Source organism: Saccoglossus kowalevskii, chromosome 17, assembly GCF_978046115.1.
Source record: "Saccoglossus kowalevskii chromosome 17, keSacKowa6.1, whole genome shotgun sequence".
In the NCBI taxonomy this organism is placed as follows: domain Eukaryota; kingdom Metazoa; phylum Hemichordata; class Enteropneusta; family Harrimaniidae; genus Saccoglossus; species Saccoglossus kowalevskii.
In genome coordinates, this window is record NC_140657.1 from 17,482,108 (window position 1) to 17,506,415 (window position 24,308).

Genomic DNA, 24,308 nt, shown 5'->3' on the forward strand with positions numbered 1-24,308 from the left:
TAGTTCTGGTTTTGACTTCAATGTAGTCTGACGTGTTGTAATAAAGTGAATCTCACGGAACTCTGACTTTGTCCCATAGAAGTCTATTTTTCTACACAACGCAACCCTATCTCATCCACCACAACAACCACGACCAAATATTCTGGGTTGGAACACATTCGAAGGGTTTCCTCTGTACTTCAACGGCCATCACAGGCCATTGGATTCGTCGTCAGTTGACAAGTCTCGCTGGTATGGATATGATATATGCAGTATTCAAATGTGATCACGTGCTCATGAAACACGTATTGAGTAAAAACAAAATCGGAACATCGTGTAATAATAAAACGATATTTTCATGGAGGTCACTTGACAAACATTATTACTTGACTATATGGTATATATAACGAACGGACATTATTTAATATAGAAACAGTGATGCATTCACACATACAATTAAACGATCACATGATACATTAATTTTACATGATGCACAAACACACACAATCAAATATGATCGACGATACACGCAATGAAAAGGTTCGATCGTAAACACGTATAACCCGAAGATTACTCTACGATTCTGTACACACCAACGCATTCTTATTATTCTTCCTCACAGTATTAAGCATCCTTTTCTTTGCAAACATTTATACAAAATTATGAATATCTTTAAAGATAAATCGATATGTAATACAGTAAATGTCTGACAACCTTTATTACATCACGTGTTGAATAATTCATGCCACGGTTTATCTTTAACAAAGACGAAGACGATATATATTCAGTATATCATACACAGTAATACGCCCTCCACAGACACAGACAATAATCCAGTATGTGTTTCAGTACTAGGACACTGTTGTAACTTTCAAACTCTTGCGCATCGACCGCCGTACTTCGAGTTTGTGCTGATGACGTGCATGTGACGTAGTACACATTATAATGACGAACTCTGCAAACTCGACGACTGTGATAATTGATAATCCAACATAAAGTCCAAGAGATCCACCGGTGTCAGACAAGAGTTGATAAATCTATGAGGACAAACATGCAATTGGTTAATCAACAGTCATGTTTGGACAGTGAAATCGTGGGTTGTCTCGATATAAACACGGTTAAAGGATTCGTTAAGGATGCATGTCAGTTATAGCGCCCTCATCGGGGAACCACCGTTGACGCGTTGGAGAGAGGATATAATACTCGTATACATACACTCAGGCAACTTTTTATACTACGTTTACACAGAAGCAATCTGATTAAAATCTGATGTAGTGTACGGGCTTTAACTATTTTGGCTATAAACTTATTTTAATATTATTTTTTATTATATTTGTTATTAATGTCCTTTTATTTTATTATTTTACTTTGATTTTGAGATTGTTTTTTAATTCCGCCCTACCTACATCTGATCCGACGCCTATGTAAGTCCCGTTCAAATCTCGCGTAGGTAACAGCCAATCACAGCCCCCCCCTTTTATACAGGCTGTCGGTTGCTTACTTTTCAGTGTATACGGGCAATCTTTCTGTACATTATATTTTGCCCACTTGAATAAACCATTAATAGAAAATTGCTAGTATATTTTTATTTGCAAAAGAAATTCCACAGCATTTTACAATTTTTGTCATTACATTGAATATTGTTTTCACTTCCGACAAATGTGTACACTTCCAGATACATCTTCGCCAGCCAAGGTTCGTTCATTCAGTCATTGCTTCAATTTTACATCACTGATCATAATTTTCTAGAATGGAAGCAAAAAAATAAGTAAATCGTAATGATTAGAACACTGTAAACAGCTATAGTAAACAATGCAAACTGATTTTAAATTGTATAACGGTCACCGGCCCACGGCATCGACGCAGAAAATTGGAGCAAACAAGTATTTCCTGATCAATTGCGATGTGTTCCAAATAAAAAATATTTTATTCCAGTCCAAATCAGCTCAATTACTTTAATAAAGAGTTATTGTATAATGTACAAAATGTTGATACAAGTTGATGAATATTTACAGATTCAATACCGTAGACGATTTTGGCACGATCGTCAACAAAACATCACCCGTCTCCAGGGCAGGCAACTGGAAAAAGACACTGGTGTTCGGTTGAACCGGTGGAAACAAAATCGTCACTCCTAGAATAACTATGCGAAATAACGATCTAAAGTCGAACCATTCGAGCCACAATATTAACATAAAAATGACTTTCGTTGCATTTGACAATGATAAACTTACCGAAAAGCCGTGTTATTCACAGTCGCTAACGTCAGTATAATCCGCCATTTTATTTGAGTGTGTTTGCCACCTGACTCTGCCCGGTGACGTCATCATGTGCGCTATAGAAGGAGGTCTGTGATTCGTTGACTAAAATCGTCGATAGTGGGTCTCGTTGAAATCTCGTTACATAGGCATCGGGTCAGATGTAGGTAGGGCGGAATTTAAAAAAATCACAAAATCAAAATCAAAGTAAAATAATGAAATAAAAGGGCATTAATAACAAAAGTAATAAAAAATAAAATTAAAATAAGTTTATAGCCAAAATAATTAAAGCCCGTACACTACATCAGATTTTAATCAGATTGACACAGAAGATATCTAATGAGAGACCTGTGACATCAGATTGCTCATAAGCCCCACGACACGAGTTTAATAAATCTGATATCGTGGGTCACGAATTTTGATATTCTATTATCCGACTCGCAACTATTTCCTCAATATAAAGTAAAATCACTTTCGTTATTTGTGTATGCACGTCCGAATATAATTATTAAAGCGTCCGATCTCATTTGCATACACCGCTCCTTGAACTTCTTGAATAATTCATTTAGAGAGTCGTCCCTATATTTCGGGTCATAGCAACAGATTGGCAATATTTTGTTCAATTTTGAGGTAATTCTGGCAGTGGTATAATACATTTCACGCCGAGAAATTAGCAAACGGAAACGGTTGAAGAAACGAAGTGTATGTTGCTAAGATGGAAGCGGGGATGTCTACGCAGGCGTTCGACAGTAAAACGCAGTTGACGGATGTCTGAAATCATCGGTATATTGCGGAAACATTCCAATTTACCATATTTCCAACCGATATGAACACAATATATTTTTAGTAGGCAAATAAAACCATTGTTTTGACCCGTGGTAGTTTCAAATAGCGCGCAAGGGCTGTGATATTGGGGGTGTAATATCGAAAATATCACGTGGCTTTTTCACATGTTCTTTCATGGTGCGTGTAATAATGTCAATATTACGTGTTACGCATTTTGGCAAATTCCATACCATGATTGGTATTTCGTGCTTACGTGTCCATGCAGACCGACGATTTCAATCGCAAGTCGATACATTTTGAAGAGAATTGATATTGTAAACCTGAATATTTTTGATTGTTCCACCCAACTTGTCATTTCGTTTCATAATTACACACACGGCCGCCGCCACCACGTTCACAACCACGCTAGACAGCGCACACTCACATATATACGCTCGTTTATTCAATCACATGCCGTTAGCGTTTCCCAAGTTTCGGATTGAATTTCGTTGACAGTTAACACGATACCAATGTGCATCTACATCATAAATAATATGATTGTCATCAAACAAGAAAAATACAACTATAATAATAATAATAATATGACGTCAGTATCATAGAGCACATTGACACGATTGACGAAGGTTAGTGGATAATACAGCCCATGGCGCCATGAGTATCAAACAGTCTGAGCTCTGAGATCAAATAAAGATATCAGACGGCATCTAATCACATGACCAATTTCGAGTTTCAAAACGTCAGAGAAGTCGTGAGTTTAACTTCCTTTATGAATCATATGCCGTGAGACGTAACGTCTACGCGCGTCGGCTGGCGCGCCATTGGAATTTTGTACTGCTCAATTACACATAAACTGATGACGTCAAGCGTGCATATCGCTACGTTTAGCGTGAAATATGTTAGCGCTGTTGAAGACGTATACCTTGGTCATGGGATATACTAGTAATTAGGAAAATCACTTTATTTACCGGATATCCCTCTTCTTCGCTAACAAGGTTGATGTTCAGATCCTCAAAATAGACTTCAAGACGTACCAAGTCTTCCCTGCATGCATCAGTGACAGTGAGTAAGTTAAGCACATGCACAAGTAAAATCACGAGATACTAGTAAACACCGAGAGTTAAGGTAGAAGCCTACTCATATTTGTTGAGAAATTGTGTCATAAATCACATGACAATGTTCATTGGTTTATTATGTAAAATCATTAAGCTATTGTCCCATGGCACCATAAAATAGCATTCTATTGTGTGTTACAGTGACAAATTTTGAGAAACTTGTACTACATTTTTTCAAAAATAGCTATTTTTAGAACAATTCCATAGAGCGCAATGTTAAACAAAAATTGCATTTTTCAACACTTTTTAAAACCCAGATTTTTGAAAAAAATCAGGAAAACAAAAAGTAGGCCATCATTAACAATATATTATTTTTTCAGCCTATGTCACCAGCCTACAATTTGAGATATGGCATAATATCTCTGCCATAAGAACCTATGGTAAAAGCACTATAATACTGCTAAAATGGCCGCTATCCACTAAAATACAACCATGATTTTCTCGAAAATTAACCTGGTGACCCCCATTTTTTTCAAAGTCAATATTCTTGTATTGCCTGGAAGTACAATATATTAAAAAATTAAGAAATTCTGGGTTTTTGAAATCTACCACAAACAACAATAAATAAATAAATAAATAAATAAAGTAATTCAAATACCTTGCTGATTCTTTATCCTTTATAACCCATGTCTTACGGTTTGCAGCGTGAATACTATTCAGTAGATGGGGCTGTATCGAGTTAGAAATATGACGTTAAAAACAATCTCAGTCACACAACTACCAAACTTGTGTTGTGTTTCAGTGATTTGAATTGTACATGAATGAATGGAACAGTATAGTATATTTTGGGTAGATATTTTGATCTTACTTCGTTGTACTGCGGAATATTTTCACGAAGTGTACATACTCTGTCAGTACGGTCAATATGTGGGTGTCTATCAAACTCTGTCCACAGAGAATACTATGTGCTGATACTCAAAATTTTGTAAATGCATTCCTAAAACATTCCTTTTCAACAACAGATAAATATGCAGAAATCGATTTAAATTGACGATATATGTATCAAATTGACAATATGTATCAAACTTTGGATAACGTTCTATACTGCCGCTCCTGAATGTTCATGTCCAGGTACAGTTGTTTGAATACAGTAATAATATTATCGTCACTCTCAACACCTTTGATACACCAGCATATAAGTTACTTGAATCGCTAAGACAACATTTGTAGCATCCATGTGCCAAGTTTGAAAAGAACCGGTCACTGAGTGTCAGAGAACTGGCAACGGACGTACTAGCTCCGTTTTCGGATTATCATTATGTGGTGACAGAAACATTTCATAATGTTGGCTTGACTGCTATGAGTATTTCTGTATGTGTCAGAAAACCTAAACTGTATAGCAAATATACAGGTACACCAAGTAGCATACGTACCAGATATGCAGTGGACGGCCAAAGAGCTTGTGATATCGTTTTCGCAAAAGACACTTCTCTGGAAAATGAATACACGTATTTGCATGTTAAGTCGAGAACTCAGTCTAGTGTCTTTAGAATAGAAGAAGCAACCACAGTAATCTATTTTCACCCAACTAAATTGTTTTATGAGACGTTATTCTGACTTATCGGCATGGCACTTGACAGTCACACGAGAGGAGATTTGATTGATAGAAATAATTCATCAATTGTTTACAGACATCTGAAACAAATAATTGTCACACCTATTTCCTGAACTCACATATCGTGGTATATAGATATAGTGTATACGTCTAGTATATCGACATACATACCTTGTGTCTTATTGAGTACACTACATCGTGGTTTATCAACTGACAACGTATCCACACAACTGCATTTACTAAATAAATAATCTTGTAGACACTGTTTCTGACATGCCTAGAAAATATGAATTGTGAATGAAGCATGATGGATGTGCATTTTGGAATAACCCGATGGCGAACACTATGTGGCTATGGATGCTACCTCCATGCAAACAAATATAATAAAACAAACAAAAAATAAAACTACAGATCTTTACCAAATATTAACAAGAGACCAATCAGTAAAAGGCCAAATTCATAATATCAATATCGATTTGAAAAAAATAAGACGTTATTGTAATCGTATTTCACAATGTATTTGAAGACCTTCGAATGATGGCTATGGTTCATTTTGTAACAGTAACAAAAATATTTAGCAGACGAATAACAAACTGTTTACGATGTCATATAATGTACCCATCGGTAGGCATGCCAATTGCAAATACGACACAATTATAAGTTTTTTATAGAGACTTGAATTTCGAACATACCAACGACGAATATCTGTAATCAACGTCGCTTGTAGGGGAGTCAGATTCACATTTACCGAATGGAGAAGACTTCCGTGTACGTTCGTTCTGAAAAGCCAACCAGTTAGAGATTAGAAAGCAACAACTCCTTAGGTAAAATGTCGGGGAAATCTCAAACATGGACAACAGAAGAACATATACCCACCCCTTGATAGATAACCTGAGAGTTATTATACAATGTTTGAGTATGAGCGCTTTATTAGTCTGCAATACGATAACCAGTGAACACTTCAACTTGTGATTTCCGGAGCTAAAAATATCCTCAGCCAGCCAACACCAGGAGTGTGCTGTGAATATACGTTATTCAACCCACGGAAACCCCAATCCGCTAACAACCATGAGGCGCTGTGAATACCTGTCAACACTCGGAGATATCCGTCTTTCCAACGAAGCACTTTGATTTAAGCGTCTCAGTGATTGTTATGACATGATAACGTATACAGACGCTAGTATACATTTTCCAACACACGTACGAATATTCCAGTACCACTCACGTTACAACCTAATCAAACCATATACACACCTTTCTAATCGCAATAGCATTTACTGCACCGGGTTTCACATATACACCCTCGTCTTCTGGGAATGGTTTTGTGCTTGGATTATGTATCACGACTCGTACACCAGATTGCTGCCCAAACAAACTAATGTATTCATTCTGTTCTGTGAACAGTGTTAACTTCAAACCTGTTTGCGAGTATAAGTATTGGGTTAGACGAGTTTGTAAACTTGCATATATTTGAAACAACCAAAGTTTGGGTAATGGTTCGAGCACAGTCCCACAATTGAAGGACAGTGGCTCGAGGAAAGCACCATTCTGTAAAAAACCGGAGTTCAACAGTTTGAAACACACTTTCAAGCATTTTAGCTGCTCAGGTTTTTTGTGGGACTGACAGAGAAAGACCAGAGAAACATGTCAGAGGGACCGTAGTTGAACAGTAAGTGGATCATAGACAACACAGGGTTGTGTTTTGGTGCTATCTGCTACAAAGTCGAGTATAGAATAATGTATATGGTTGTCAACAATTACCATAGTCTGCGCCTGATTTGGTAGCCTGTCTTGTTGCATTGTCAAAGCCATGGTTGAATGTGAAGCAGTTACCATACTTGTCATGCTGAAATTCGTAGAAATCACTATGAAAACAAAAACACAATATATTTATCGAGCTGCAGTTAATTTTCAATTCTGAAAATAATTATCCGTTTAGAACGCTTATCATTATAATAGATAGGAAACGAACATTGGTAGTTTTGGCGCTGTTTATAAACTTCATCTGTAAATGAGAGACATTTTAAAAAAGTGTCTGATACATCTCTGGCACTTCAGTTTAAATTAAAACCTGCTCACAATTCACTATTAACATTTTCTATAAGGGCTTCTATGCTCTAAACGGGTGTGTGAGATGGATGTAAAAGATTCAAGTGTCAACATTATTTTAATCTATGAACGTGTGTCAGTAAATGTTATATTCTAAATGTCGAATGACTGTGAAACTAAACATCATTGTATATTTCAATTTAGTTCACATATTTACGCCATGTTTACGTCACTAGAATAAAAATGTTGCGTATAAGCCATATTCAATAATCACTGATGTACAACGCATACAATCTCATTTTAACGACGTCTGGGTGCGTAACTGCTATATGGTTGCGTGGAGTGAGATAAATCTGGTTCTACCAGGGCGCCCTCACACGATGATTCATTCGAGTACAATTCCTGCATGAGGCGCAATTCGATAATGACATATTGTTCACAAACATATTTATTAAAACATTTATTACCTAAAATTACACTTTTTCTGGTCATATGTACACTGAAGTATGAAATCGTCAATTTGATGACCCAATATACTTAATTCATTCGGCGAAAGTTTCAAGACGTCTTGGAGATCTGTAAAATCAGGCGTTGAACTAGCTAGGAGAAAATGGTCCCAAGACGGAGGATCTTCACTGGGAACAAAGTCGAAGTCTCTAGCTAAATACACATTCTGGGCAAATTCACGATAAATATCTTCTCTGTTGGTAATATCAATATAGTCTGCCTTCCAGTCAGGATTGGAAAACACGTCTTCCACATCTGAATTATAAGATAATATCTCAGCTTTAATAATAAGAGTTAATACACACATTAAAGTTTCATTTTAATGTTGATTTCCCTTATACTTATCATACACATAGAACACTTACCACACACAGCCCCGGCACTTATCGTGCACACACCCGGTACGTACATATGCATACCCAAATATACATACCAGGTACTCACCGCACGCATCCAGCACTTGTTACCGGTGTATCACATGCTTTTCACGCGTTCGTTACTTATTCATGTATTAGCATGCATCTAAAATTTACGATGCGGGCGTCCATGTAGGTTTCAAACATTTACTGTGCAGGTTTTCAATACTTAACAGGCAGACGTCCAATACTTACCATGCAGGCTTCTTATGCTTAACATGCAGACGTCCAATACTTACAGTGCCGGTTTTCAATACTTAACAGGCAGGCGTCCAATACTTACCATGCAGGCATACCTACCGTGCAGGCATACAAAACTCACCATGCAGGTTTGCACCACTTACTATGCAGGCATCCAATACTTACCATGTATGTTTCCAACACTTACCATGTAGACATCCAATACTTACCATGCAGGCGTCTATTACGTGGCATGCAGGTTTCCAATACTTAACGTGTGGGCATTCAATGCTTACCATGCATACATCCAATACTTACCATGCAAGCGACCAATACTTACCTTGCAGATTTCTAATACTTAACAGCCAGGCGTTCAATACTTGCCACGCAGGCATACCTACCGTGCAGACATACACTACTTACCATGCAGGCAAACAATATTTACCATGGAGTTATCCAATACTCACCATGCAGGTATCCAACACTTACCTTGCAAACATACAACATTTTCCAAGCAGGTATCCAAAACGTACCATGCAGGCATCCAATACTTATCATGCAGGCATACAAAACACACCACTGAGACATACAATACATAGCATGCAGGTTTGCAACACTTATAGTGCAGGCTTCCAATACTTACCATGCAGGTTTCAAATACTTACCGTGCAGGTTTCCAATACCTACCTGTGGGCATTCAATGGTCACCATGCATGCATCAAATATTTCCAATACAGGCCTAGGCGTCCAATATTAGCATGCAGGTTTCAAAAACTTACCCTGCATTCATCAAATACTTACGTATTCAGTAGATGCCATCCGCTGAAAACTGTTTAATAACCTGTTATGACCACACTTGTATAAGTATTATGCAATCCTGATTGCACAACCAATACTTACCATTCACGTACTCAGTAGATACCGTGCGCACAAATAATACTTACCATACACGCACCCTTTCTCATCGCTACCATCACCACACTGGTTTATACGATCACATAACCACATCCGGGGTAAGCAGAATTCTTCTTTGTCGCCCTCACATTTGAACTCGTGTATATCGCAATCTAAAACAAAATTGGGCAAATTGATAAGGCAACTTCCTGAACAATATGTGCAGTGAACTTATCCATATGATAATAACGAATTAGGAACTAGTAAGTAATTACTTTGCTTACTGTCGACTTACCTACAGAATACACACATGCTACCTCGTCACTCTTATCTCCGCAGTCGTCAACTCTGTTACATACTTGCGACGAATTAATGCACTTATCAACTGATACGCAAGTAAACTGATTGTCTTCGCAGATTATTGGAGGTGGTTCTAAGCCTGGTGAGTAGAGAAAAAAAATGTATAATCAGAATGTTTCATCAAAGCGGGGTTTTATGTATAGGCAATACAACGGAACGACTGAGTGTTGTGAGGGCGTAGCCCAAAACAACTCCCCTCTGACCCGTTATGCTACCTACTAAATATCCGACGCCCCGTGGTGTTATCTACATATGCACTTGCTGCTTTGATTTATTTTTGAGTAGGAGGCGTCAACATATTTCCGCCATCTGGTGACACAGACCAGCCAGGACCACACCTCCTGGCATTCACTTGGTCGCCGTATGAATACACTAAACATTCATACTTATCAACAAAATTCAAAAAGGGCAATTATGAATTATAAATTCAATTTAACATACGAGACTCTCTCAATATATATAATTTTCGATCGGCGGTGTAGCAGATTTCAGATCAGATAAACCACCTCGTACGCAGGGTCGTACACAGGCTCGTGCTCAGGCTATTCTGGGATATAAAGACCTCCCCAAGATTAGGTTTCGTGGCTTACGTTTTGCACATAAATACTCATACAAATCGACATTCTCAATCCGTATACTGTAACAAAAGACGAAGAACACAATAATAGCACGATGGATTGATTCAAATACAGAGGTAATGAAATTCATTATCGCCACGACCCTTTACAATGTCAGCTGTTAGTATATATGTATTCACCTGTGCAGTTGAATTCGTCAGATGCGTCCATGCAGTCCACTTTGTTGTCACATTGCATATACAAGTCAATACACTGGCCACTGGTACATTGGAAATTATTGATAGGACACTGAACTGTTGGTTTAATAATCATGGCATTCCATTAAAATTCGCAATAAAATACACAAAAAATAAAAAAGACTAAGTATAGTAGAGGTAAATCGTGCGCTTTCAGGAGAAATTTAAGACAATTCGAAAATCATGCAACATTCCAGACTAGTCAGCGCACAAGCTTGAATAAATTTTAGAGAATGTCAGAATCACAAGTAAATTTTCAACTAGTTTTCCCCTGTTTTCCTACCTTGAACTAAGCGAATGGGGAAATAGTTTGCATAGTAGTTCTGTTGCCTCCGTAACCGTGTCCTAATTGAGAATTGGAATGTATAATATATCACAGGAAAAACCAGTTCGATTCATCACTCCCATCAATGCAGTGTGTTTTGAAATTACATCTGTCACTGGGTAAAACACATTGACCAGAATCACACGTGAAGTAAAGGCCTGGACATATGTCTAGTGAGAAGAAAATATTGAGAGACCGGTAACGTTAGTGAGTCGATATCAAGGGTTTAGTTCAGTATCACTAAACACATCCGTTATTCGGTATTAATCATATTCAATATTCAGACACGAACGCACACAAACTGTGCATATAACCACACTTGTATCAGTATTATGCAACGCTGATCACGTGTATCAAGTCAGACCTGGTACCCATGCTGAAGTATAGCTTTTCAAAAAAATCTAAACACGTACTTACAGTATTTTTATAAAATTATACCCCTTACCAAGTGCAGAAACTTAAAGTAGATACCCTACATACATATAGGTACTAAAATCATGTGGTTTCCAAGTTGAGGTAACATGAATACATGAGATTCCTTGTTTTACACTTTATTTATATATTTTTAAATATTCGATCCTAAACGCGTATACACGTCAAATAACTAAATAGCATCCCTTTTACGCGTTTTTTCTACTTCAGCTTGCGTACCATATTTTATTCAGAGAACCCCTCTGGGTGTTTCTGGGAACGCCATTCTTAAATATTTTACTGATTACTGTCGTTGGCGGCGTGCTTGCAAAATTAGGCGCACACAGTCCGCTTGGAAAGTATGGGAACGCTTATCATGGATACTACATTGGCTGCGCATGTAGATGACATGTTGCACAGTAATTCATGAAATAAGAAAGCACTTTCACAAAAATGAGGCATGAAGCTAAAATAACAAAGCAAAATAGTGTGAATTACGCGCGTCGCCAGGGTACATGAAATTGCCAGTAAGCCCTCTGTTGTATTCGATGAACGATTATAATAGATACAAGAACAACAAATATAGTCAACGTACTGATATCACAGTTATCCTCGTCATCTACGCAATGAAGTAAACCATCACAACGATATAGTGCCTGAATACACTGTCCATCTCGGCATCGGAAGTGGTGTGGGCCACATGTGTCTGAAATTAATCAAAATTCAATTGCATATACAAAACACAAATTGACGTCACTAGTAAAAACCTACTAAAAGGTATGCGAGGCACCCAAGGGGCCTATAATTTATGTGTTAAAATGAGCAATTGTCAGTGGAACCCTTGTTGACATTTTCAGTAATCAAAGCTTTGTCGATCTACCAGCAATGTGTGATATATGGCAATGATATATTTACCATGATTTCCAATACCGCAAAAAAAACGTTTCAACCACTTTAGGAGGTTGGTTTTTCTTGGACATGTCCTTCAATGGGTCTGTTGTTTTGGATAATTTGTTTCAACAGATGTTTTTTTTTTTAGGAATTCGGCCGTGACTTTCACCAAAAGTTGGTGATTCGCATTACCGTATATAAATAATTACAAGTAACGTGCTCTAAACTCGACATTTAAGGTTACTCTATCCTACTCACTCGAGTCACAACTGTCTTCGTCACTACCATCGGAACAATCGTTTTGGTTATCACACCTTCTTTCCATGTCAACACATTTGCGGTTATCAGCGCACTTAAAATATCCATCCAAGCAGGTATCTATGGGACAATTACATCATTATATTCAGGATATATCATTATTTATATTAGCAATCCGGCTATGTACATTTCGTTTATATTATCATAGTAATTATTTATATTAACGTAGTGAAATATATATACGTAGTTACTATAACAGTTTTCAATTACGTCACGCTAGAAACTTACAATTTTCACAGTTTAATTCATCAGAATAGTCTTCTTGTGATAATGTATAACAATCATATAGACCATCACACCATTTCCCAGTAGGTATACACCGGCCACTATTACAGACAGTAAATCCATCTGGGCATACACGAGCTTTCGTGATAATGAGAGCATAATGCAAATTAGAAGTGGTCCATGTGTTCGATTCCGTTTGTTCGATTTTGTTGTTTCTCTAAATATTTTGTGTTATGTCTGTAATATATATGTTTTGTCGAATAAAAAAAAGGTACGGGGACTTATAATTATAGGTTAGTCTCCATGAGTGCATGCATGCATGCGTGCATTCCCAGCTGTATCTCATAAATGCCTCGGTCGATTTCCCCCAAACTTTGCACATATTTATCATCTATGTGCATGCAATGGTTTCAGAATTGACGATAATTTGTGTTGTAAAAATACACTAAAATCAGGTATTTTGACATGTTCGTGACCATATTTTAACAAACTGCGTGTCAGGGGAGACCATGCACGCCACATTGATTTGTAAATTTGACCCAGGAAGGCCATCCGCGACCCTTTTGTTAGTCCCAGTTCGAAAAGTCCTGATTGGTTTCTGTAAATTCGGACCTGATACCTAATGCATACTTTAAAATTACCTGGAACATATGCATGTCTATATATATTTTATCCGATCAAAGATGCCCGACTGCCTGCCATTTTTATCTAAAAATGCACTAAAATAGAATTTTCCCGGACACACGTAGGCCTAGGCTTGGTAATAACATTACACATGTTGAGTGTCTGATGTATGTCCAGTTTTTACATTTAAATTCAATTGTAATGCACTATTTTCACATAACTTAGTATGATGGTTTTACATTCATGAAAAGTGTCGTAAAATTAAAAATAAAAGTTGACATATACATGACAATTTTTTTTCCGATCGAAAAGTTTTTGTCGTTTTGTCGTTCATTTTAAAAAACAATATTTGGATGAAGCACTGAAGTTATTATTACTCGTTTTTGTAAATTCAGCAGTTTTTGCTGAATTTACAAAAACGAGTAATAATAATTTCAGTGCTTCATCCAAATATTGTTTTTAAAATGAACTACAATCGGGCATTTTGAAGTCTCTAGAACCAGATCTCGTTCATTGTAAAACTCATTGAAGGCCTGAAACGATAACCACGTGGGCTGAGCTATGCATGGCATGCTCTTTTCTGTTTCTCTTGCTTCGAATTGAACAAGGCGTTTGAATAAGAACCAGCGAAACCGCCTACTACTTTGTTTATATTATTCTCCCGGCCTTCTTTCAATGTACCTGTGAATCAAACAACAACAACAACAAGGACAACAACAACATACATAAACAAATTTAAGTTACTCACTAGAATCACACCACGATTCGTCGCTGCCATCTTCACAGTCAGGTACTCCATCACATCGTTTCTCTAAAAAGAAACATTCACCATCATCACATGAAAACTTTGCTTCAGAATTACACCCATTAGCTAACAAAAAAAATAAAAAATCACATCAGTAACCTGAAATATAAAGATTCTCATGATATGGACTACTGTGTTGAACCTGTTCCAAAATAGGTGATTGTGAATAATATTTGACCAATTCCTTCAAAATGTTGTACTGTATCATACAACATAATGTTGTTACATATTACATATGAAACTGCAGCTCCGTGATTGTACATAGATGTTTATAGTGTATTACTATCTTACTCCCATGAATTATGAGTAGGCGTCTACGTTAAACTATCACCATTAACCAAACTATGAACAACATTTGTATTTTGTCATGTGAAAAGTGTCAAATAGCACGAGTAAACAAAAAGCATGAGAGCAAATATATTTTGACCAATCGCAGGAGCGAGAATAATCACGGACACTTTCGCATAGCACTCACTCTCAATACTATATACATACTATATGAGCCAATTTACTAACTACAATAAGCGTTTATAGTGCAGGAATTACAAACATGCTATTTTCAGATGTTACCTATGCCATCAATGTGCTGAAAGGCTGTAACTTTATATTGAGACCTAACTTTATTCTTCATATGTCAAGAGAAGGTTTGGGGTATTTATGTTTGCATTGATTAAAGCGGGAGGGTCGTCACCTGCGCACGTGCGGGAATCTCAAGCGATGATAACAACACACGCTAAAAACGCAAAGGCTCATGGGTGGACGCTTGTTTGTAAACATTGACACGCTTTGGCCATCTGGCGCATGCGCAGGTGACGACTCCCCCGCTTTAACAAAAGCAGACAAGGGAAGTAAAGATCATTGATCATTCTCTGTCCATATACAAGGTTCACAATCGGTCTCGGATTTAATAAAGCTAAATAAGACTTTATTTAATGGAAGGGAGAAAGTCAGGAAAGTAAATCAACTTACGTAATAATGGTGCATCTAAACACGGGTATTCGTCTGTATGGTCTAAACAATGGGATTTATGATCACAGTACGCAGCAGATGGGATACATTGACCTAAAAGACGACATCTATAGAAATTCTCAGGACAGACATCTTGAAAAAAACGAATAAGTACAATTATAACATACACTTTTCAATAACTCATAATATATCCGTAGTGTTAAAAGTTGACATTGATACAACGCAACTACCAACATACATTTAAGTCCCGGTTGATAACAGGTCATATCACTTACGCTTTTATCAAAATATTAATATACCATTTTCCGTTCACTGCGAGAATCACGCGTTATGCGTGAAATCGAACATAAAAACAGGACAAACAAAGGTCATAGCGTCGTAGTGGTGTCAAACATCGCGTGGGATTCGACAAACGCGAAAATATTTTGGGGACATTTCCATGCTTAATAATGTGCTGTCCACATTTGATGATAAACAATTTCAATTAAGTGAGGGTATTCGAAAGCAATATTCCTCTGTCGAAGATCGGCCGGTCGATGTGAGGCACGAAATAAAGAAATTCGAGTTCAAAATCAAATCGTTCGATAATTGCGGCAGACGTTCGACGCGCGTCTTTCATGCATTTCGCGAGATCTCGCAGTTGAACGGAAAATCACCTATTGAGCAGCAATTCGATTTAATTGTTTTAGATACTCAACATAAATATGTTCTTGGCGAGAGCGATGAGTTATGTAAATTCGATGAATGATTGAAACCCCAAATGCGAGTGAATTCAGAAAAAGACACATTACTTACTTGTGTCACAGCCAGCTTCGTCGGAGTGATCAGAACATTCGTTAAACATGTTGCATCTTAATGTGTAATGTATACATTCGCCATTGATGCAACGAAAGTAGTCCGCTGGACAAACACCTGTAATTAATAATAAAAACGATAAAAACAGTGAGTACAAACAAACTCGTAGACGAATAAATACGAATAAATACCAATCAATACTTACTATTCGGATAGAGACAATGTTGGCTAATGACCTCATCACTGCCATCATAACAGTCAGCAATGCCATCGCATAATATAGATGGAGATATACATTGATGATTTGTACACGTGAATTCATCAGCAGCACACGACGCTATGGTGACGAAATTTAAGTATTGTTAAACAAATCATATCAGACTTTAAAACCAATTTTAGTTTACTACACACTGAGTTAAGTAAAGGAACATTTTAGCTTCACAATATTGAAACATTAATTTCAAAGTAAATATTTCTAAATGCTGTAAATAGCATCGTTAAAATATTTAACGATCTATTATAATTACTGTGTACGTTATTAATCTAGTTTGAAATTCCTAACAATTGGATTTTAAATGCCTTGTATCCAAACAATTCGTTAAATTTGCTTTGTCTGGTTATTGTTACAAAATATCGAAAAATAAGAAAATATTTTGGAAAAATCCACAATTCAGTGTCTACTTCTTCAATCGAGAATGACTTCGATATAGAATATTAATATGTAAATAAAATGTGAAATAACTACAATATTACATACGAAATACACAATCTTTCTCATCAGTGTTGTCTTCACAGTCATTTCTGTAATCACATTGTGAACTGGCAGGAATACATTTACCGTTTGGACACTGAAATTCACCTTCAAAACATTCACCTACAAAATAACAGATTGGAATAATTATTTACCGAGCCCTGATTGTAAGTTTCAAATCGTGACCCCGGCATTCACCATCTTAATACTGACTATGGACACCTACTATTACAGACGTTCTCCACTAAGCTACACCATGCTTTGTTAATGCTTCATTTATATTAGTCCAAAATAAATCTCACAGAATCAGCGGCTATATTATATCTCTCCAATTTACATTTCGTCAATGCGACCAAATGAAAACATACCAATAATAGTTTAATCTCATTTGAATAGGACATTCACAAATGCTTTGACAGATTAAGATGCAAGCGGAAATGTCATCTAAACACGCCCCCAGTAACAATACAACTACTCATGTAAAGTATTTCGCTTATCGTTATTCATTGTTACCATAGTCGCAGTCAGCTTCATCGCCTCCATTTGCACAATCATTGACGCCATTACATTTCATGTAGGATTTTACACATTGGTTTTCATCTACATCACACGGTACATCGCCAGGCATACATGGACCTATACAGAATAGCAAAATGACATGTTATTGAAAATATAAATTGCGACTGACTAAATACAGTATTCACACACGACACAGAATACACCATCCCCGTAAAACGCGCACTCTAGTTCCGTAGTGCCTCTGTGACATCAAATTGATCTATATAAGGAAGTCATTCTAATTTAGAACTGTGTTTGGTTGTGTAATCGTTCGTCATCGAAAAAATCTCCTAAACACAATCGACAGATCAAATCAATGTTTACTCGTTTAACGTTTTCGTGCTACTCACTTGCACCACTAGAGGGCGCGATTGATAGAAAAAGTTTATTGCGTTAACCACGTACCTATATATGTTAAGTATCCTCGTCTTTCAGCGAAGTCATCGATATCCAATAATGCATTGTACCGACTCTCTAGCACAGCTGACTTGCGTACTTTGTTAGTATTGCATATGGTCACCGCAGGAAACGGAAGTGTGTTTCTGGAAACAACGCCAATATTAATATTGACTGGATATTCCAAATACCTGACGACCAATGCCACGAATTGACCAGTGAATGCACAGAAAGCAGCAGCAACCACGCATGCCCATAACAGTTTTGAACCCCTTGTCCCTGCTTGCGCTATTCTGGCGACGCCGTGTGATGTTGTTTTCATGGCGAAGTCACGAGTTATATCAGATATTGTTTTCAGGTTTGATCCTTTGTTGAAATATTGTCCTCTTCTGTCGCTCTTATTGGCGATGGAGGGAACATGGGTCACATTTTTTGTAGATGGTTGATTTTTTATTGATATAAATCTATAAATACAAAAATAACATTTTACTGTGCGAATAGTTTCTTCTGCAGCATGACACGTGACATAATCAAGAAATACCATATTCTTGGGGGCGGACATCCGGGCATTTTCACTGCCTGGCAACCATTACGGTGAAACAAAGGTCGAAAACTCCCAAAAAACGGTACTTTGGAATTGTTGTTTAGACACCCCTGAACAGTGTAACAAGATTAGCCCTACGTGTGCAACATATATAAATTTGAGTTTTTAGAAGTTGAGTTTGTACTGTTTTCTCAAATTTAGCTTCGAATTTCACCGGCTCTTCGATCGGCGTTCCACAGCAGCTCGCGCAGAGCCCATAGAAATACATGGTACAGTGACGCGCGTCTTAGCAATTATATATATATATATTATTATATATTTTATATATATATAATATAATATCAATGTGATTTCAATGCGTAATATTTCGCACTCTCAGTTACAGTCTTATATTGTTAATGTATGAATATAATTATTCATTATTATATTTAATTGCATTTAATGACTCATTTCCGAATATGGAGAGGTACTTGCCCTTTATTTTCATATAACCAGGAAGATCTAAATGCAGCATGGCCAGGAACGCCATCGTCACTCTAAAAAAAAAAACACGAAATATAACATGAGCAATGTGCCTCATTCGTGGGATACCTGTGACTGGAAAGGTAATTAACCTTGTGTCAGTGTGTCTTAATTGTCTTTATGTCATATACTATGACAATTAAGCGTAATAAAACGCACGAATTTTATATCTCCATATCATTTAATAAAAATACAGGTGATCTGATTAGTCCATGCAAGCAAAGATTTTTCATATCATGGAAGACAATCACTAAATTTCTCAATAGCTCAACAATGTTCCTTGATATGATATTAAGAATTATATTAATCCCGATATTACTGGAGTATGTGATATAAAGTCGCATATATTTGAGACATCATTTCAAATACTCCTAAACTAAACTACTGTGTGATCAGAAATGTGCTTCACCAATGTCTTCTGGCAATTTATTTATTGTCATTCCTCGAAAGCAATACAGCCCCATATTTGTGCCAAACAGGATATCAAACTTGCGACACGAGTGCAGCAAATTTCATTATTCAAATTTCCTCCATTGTTCTCATGCTATTTTTGACATACAAATAGTAACTTAGGTGTCAAACTAGTCGTGGCTTAGTTGTTAGCAATTCGCTTGAATGTATTCCTTAGGTTCTTTGTCCGAAAGACAGTTTGACAGTTTACTGTCGGATGTAATTTCGGTCTTTCTGATTAAACACTATTTATCAATATTTCCGTTTTCGTTTTAAACGGAAGTTATAAATGTACTACACACAATACTGAGCTTTGATTAAACAAATAAAGGCGGCGTGCTAGATGTATTCCGATCATTGTATACTATCAATATGTATTGTAAAACAATCATATGTGACACATTTCATTCATTACGCACACTTTCATTTTCACTTTTGTCACCGGTGACTTCTATTCCATGCATTCAGTGTTTTTATTTACAAATGCAACTTTTTTGTGTCACTGATATTGTCACTTCGTGTGCTTTTTGACAAGTACGCACCTTGTTTTGACCAATGACAGCTACAGGTGATACAGAATAAAACTGGGTGCGTTATATTCTATTTTGTTGTTTTGAATCTCTGTGTACCGTTTTCCAGTAAATGAGATTATAACGCACAATTTGTAATGTGTGGCTTTTAACCATAATTGTCCAGTCGTTTTTGCCCTTTATGAAATACTAGTAACACGGTGATTCTAATTTAATGAATACTAATAGTATATATACTGTAACTATACTGATATCATTATCCACGAATTACTGAAATCGCATTCACATAGTAACTGACAATGCGGAGTAATGTATTTCAATTGTAATGCAACGAATTGCCGAAATAATGAAATATTGGTACACTAAAAGGAAATACATCGATTGTGTAGTATATCTGTTACGCTTAGAATATTCACAAGACAGGATTTCCTACTTGAAAGAATATTGTTGAATCACATACAAGGTAGTTCGTCTGTTTGTGCATTGACCTCAAACACTGCCCGGATTTGCTTGATAACTGGACCGCACGTAGCACCGGTCTATCATTTAGAACGCGTCGTTTTAATAATATGCCGGTAACTGGGCAACACGTGACACCGATCTACCAATAAGAACACTTAATTTCAATAATTGACAGTGCAATATTATTTATCCCTAGCCATATAATTTCAATGTAACTATGTAATTCCCACCTCACTTGGTGTGTACCATGCAAAGCTCTGTATTGGAAGGAGTTTGTGAATTTTCAATATTTCGTTAAACATTGAATGTTTTTTCAGAAAAGTATTTAATCGCAAATAAACCATACATGTACACTTAGGTATCATGATTAACTATATTCGTTGGTCTTAAAATGAGTATAAAATTTAATTACCGCGTTAAGTGGCAGGTAAATTTTGTTATTAAAATATGTCTGTCAAAATCACAATGATCGATTTCATAATTTCAATGTCTTAAATCAAAATTATTTTTAGATTCCAGTTAATGAATCGTTCAATAACGGCGTTCTAAGAGGCCAGATTTGGTCGCTTTCACGGTCACGGTTATACTATTCGCCTTTTATCACAGATGCAGGGTTAGTCAGTCTTGTTATGCTTACATTATGTTGTCTCTACAACGAAAGCCAACACAGCACACACTGGGTAACATAGTATTATATGCAAGTACCTGCTGGCAATGACATTGATTAAACATGGTAGAATAATAAGTCGGTCCACAAACAAAGGTTTGATTTTAGTAACGAATACTGGTACATTACTAAAATTCTAAATATTTTATGGCAAGTCAAACATTTGATAAAGATAACTAACACTCGTCTTCGACATGCTCTGTAATCCGCTCAATGTCTAACGTACTTAATATAAGACCAAACACAACACAAATATCGAGATGTACCAACGGACCATTTACACGTCTTTCATTCTTCGTATATGCTGGTATGAAAAACAACAAACGTTTTCAAATAATATGAACCAACGAAAAGCTACTCACATATTGGCCTGTGTGTGTGCGCTCCATCGTTGACAATGTCGATTAAAGCAAAACGCACTTATTTATCAAAAATGTATCCTTGCTTGAGGATATTTAAAAAAAAACATGTCCCGCCTTGCACTGTGTGACAAAAGAAAATCAGCTTTTGTGCCTAGTGACGTCACCGGATTTGGTGACTTACAAAACGTTTTGACTTGTGAATCAACTCAGTGGCAATTCCACTACACCAACCTACAGCGATAGAGATCGTCTCGGGTAAACTTATAATGCCCAATTCAAAGCAGTGCATAGAGCCAGAACGTATGTATTTTTTCGGATGTACATTTTTGCTTCATATAAAGAATACTCTATACACCAACACGGAATATCTTACTTAATATCCATTCTGACACGTTCGCTGCATATTTTGTATGGCTAAAGTTCCATAAAAATCCTGAAAGCAATATCGGCCGGGTCAGCACCAGTGTAACGAACCACAATTTGTTATGCGATGATATGTTATGTTATGTGATAGAACGCATTATTTTACTCATTTAACCGTAACGCCATAAGTTACAGCGTGTCGTAATTTTGCGGTATTTTACAGGGTATTTTCATCCTACCAAATTAGGAAATGCGAATTCCAAATATGGAACGATTACGCGCGTTAGCGTCCTCTAATAATAAAAACAAATATGGCTGCCATCAGGGTATGACCGGACTCCACACGAAGAAGTTCGCTGATTCTGTTCTAAAGATTTTGGATTTCGGCATTCCCATGATGTATCCTTGGAAGGAAAAGATGTATAATAACACGGTTATTACGGGGATACCTCCAAGTATGCACTCCAAGTATGTCACATCGACCTCCGCTGCGCGTCGGTCGATACTTCCGCTGTACTGTCTATTGAGGTATCCTCGTAATAACCTCATATTATCACATCTTACTGTTGTTACACACGCTGTGATTGGTTGAGACCCAGTCTCACAAACACGTGTTATTATTATATAAATGTACGACGCATGATGTGATATCAATTTTGATGTAGAATACGTGCTAAGCAACGACCTATCTTTCAATAACTTGAGAATAGTCAATTTGATAAAAATAGAGACGTTATCAATAATAGGTATTGAATTAAACCTGTCAAATAAATCATTTTGGTCGGTTATTATAAAATCGATAAACAATTATCCTTTTTATTAAAATAAGTACATCAAAACCTTATAAAAATGCGTTTATTGGATATTGACAGTATTATTGTTAACAGGAATAGACGACGATTCAATGAACACATTTTATACTGAACATAAACGTGTCTAATTCTAGCGTTTAGATCCACTGCCTAACGCCCGTTGCCAAATTTTCTTTTGAAACAGCTTTTATGTTTTTAGATGTTTTTTTTTCGTAACGATAGTTTCTAGCTATTGAAATAGCTTTCTATTTTTTGTGAAAACTGGATATTAAATCGTACTATTTGTTTCAAAATATTATATATTCACACGAAGTTGGTACATAACGTTTGAGCGTCCCGTTCCATTGTGGGCTTCAACGTAATTTCCTTTTCTTATCAAATAAATGATCCAACAAAGCTAAACTAATATCTACATTGTGGTGTACAGAGGTAACTGCACGCTTAGGGGTTGGTTTTCTGATAGTAAACGTAAGACTATAAAGAAATTTTAAATGAGTCGCGCCTTGGAAATTTACTTAAAACGAAGTGAGTTATCCCGTAAAGCTCTGAATACGATCCTTACTAGTTGTTATCTTCGATTTTACCAGTTTTTCCACAAATAGCGCAGCAGGTTAAGCCAAAATATCACTAGAATCTTTCACTTTGTGATACAAGCACCGAGATTACTAAAATTCCTAAGAAATTAAAGCATTATATATATACTTGAAGCACACCAGTGGCAAAAACCCATAACTCGACACATATTTGCTGGGTATAATTTTGTTCATATAAACATACATAAAGAATCAAAATTACACCTTTGAAGCCATTTTTGGATTGAAAATGGCGGGAAAATGTTAAATTCTAAGATTATCGACATTTTGTCTTTCTAGCAAATTATGGATTAGACTTTCCGTTATATTAAGTATCAAACCATTCCTATTTTTTCCCAAGAATTTCGTTTCATGTACTGAAAGCCACGGAATCTTTTAAACCCGAACTGAAGATTGTCATTACGTATTATTTTGCGTATGTTATGTCAGTCTTTTTATGCATATGAACCGATGATCGAAAACATAAGAAAAAAAATACCCGAATCTTCACAGCGCACCTGATATATACATGTGTAATCAAGGGCCACTCGTTGATTCCTTCATGATCAATCACCTTCTTATCTCAGTCATTAGAGCTACTGTTCGTGTTTGGTTCGAATCTCGGGTAGACTCACAAGAAAAAAATGCAACATGCGCGCCCAGTTTCTTTCCAGACCTCGGCTTTACAACAATCTTAGTCGTACTCTAACTACCAGGTAATCGTTCGCTTTAGAGTGGGTTTTCAATTTATAAACCAAACTGTTAGTAGAATAGATCTATTTTACGGTGATTTTTAATTATAAAGCTCACTGTTGTGGATATATTCTTGTAAACAGTGAAGCTTAGCGTCGGTAATTGCATGTCGGTTTTCTGGTAGAAAACGAACGAGTATGAGGAGATTTACAGAAATAATTCGTAATGTTTTTGAAAAATATTTCACTCAGAACAATATGATTTATTGACGTTAATCTCAGAATACAAATATGTTACTATGCTACACTTCGAGTTTTATAGTTTGTACTGTCTTTTTCAACAATTTTGGGTGA

At 36.5% G+C, this 24,308-nt stretch overlaps 1 long non-coding RNA gene and 1 pseudogene across 1 annotated transcript; both read right to left on the reverse strand.

Annotated features, from left to right (window-relative positions):
• Positions 1-673: 673 nt before the first annotated feature.
• Positions 674-19,051, reverse strand: LOC146732695 (uncharacterized; annotated as a pseudogene).
• On the reverse strand, positions 1,540-2,474 carry LOC144359362 (uncharacterized). The gene is made up of 2 exons (XR_013421999.2): positions 2,214-2,474; positions 1,540-1,724 (listed from the first exon to the last, which is right to left on the reverse strand). It is a non-coding gene; the product is annotated as an uncharacterized LOC144359362 (long non-coding RNA).
• Positions 19,052-24,308: the final 5,257 nt, after the last annotated feature.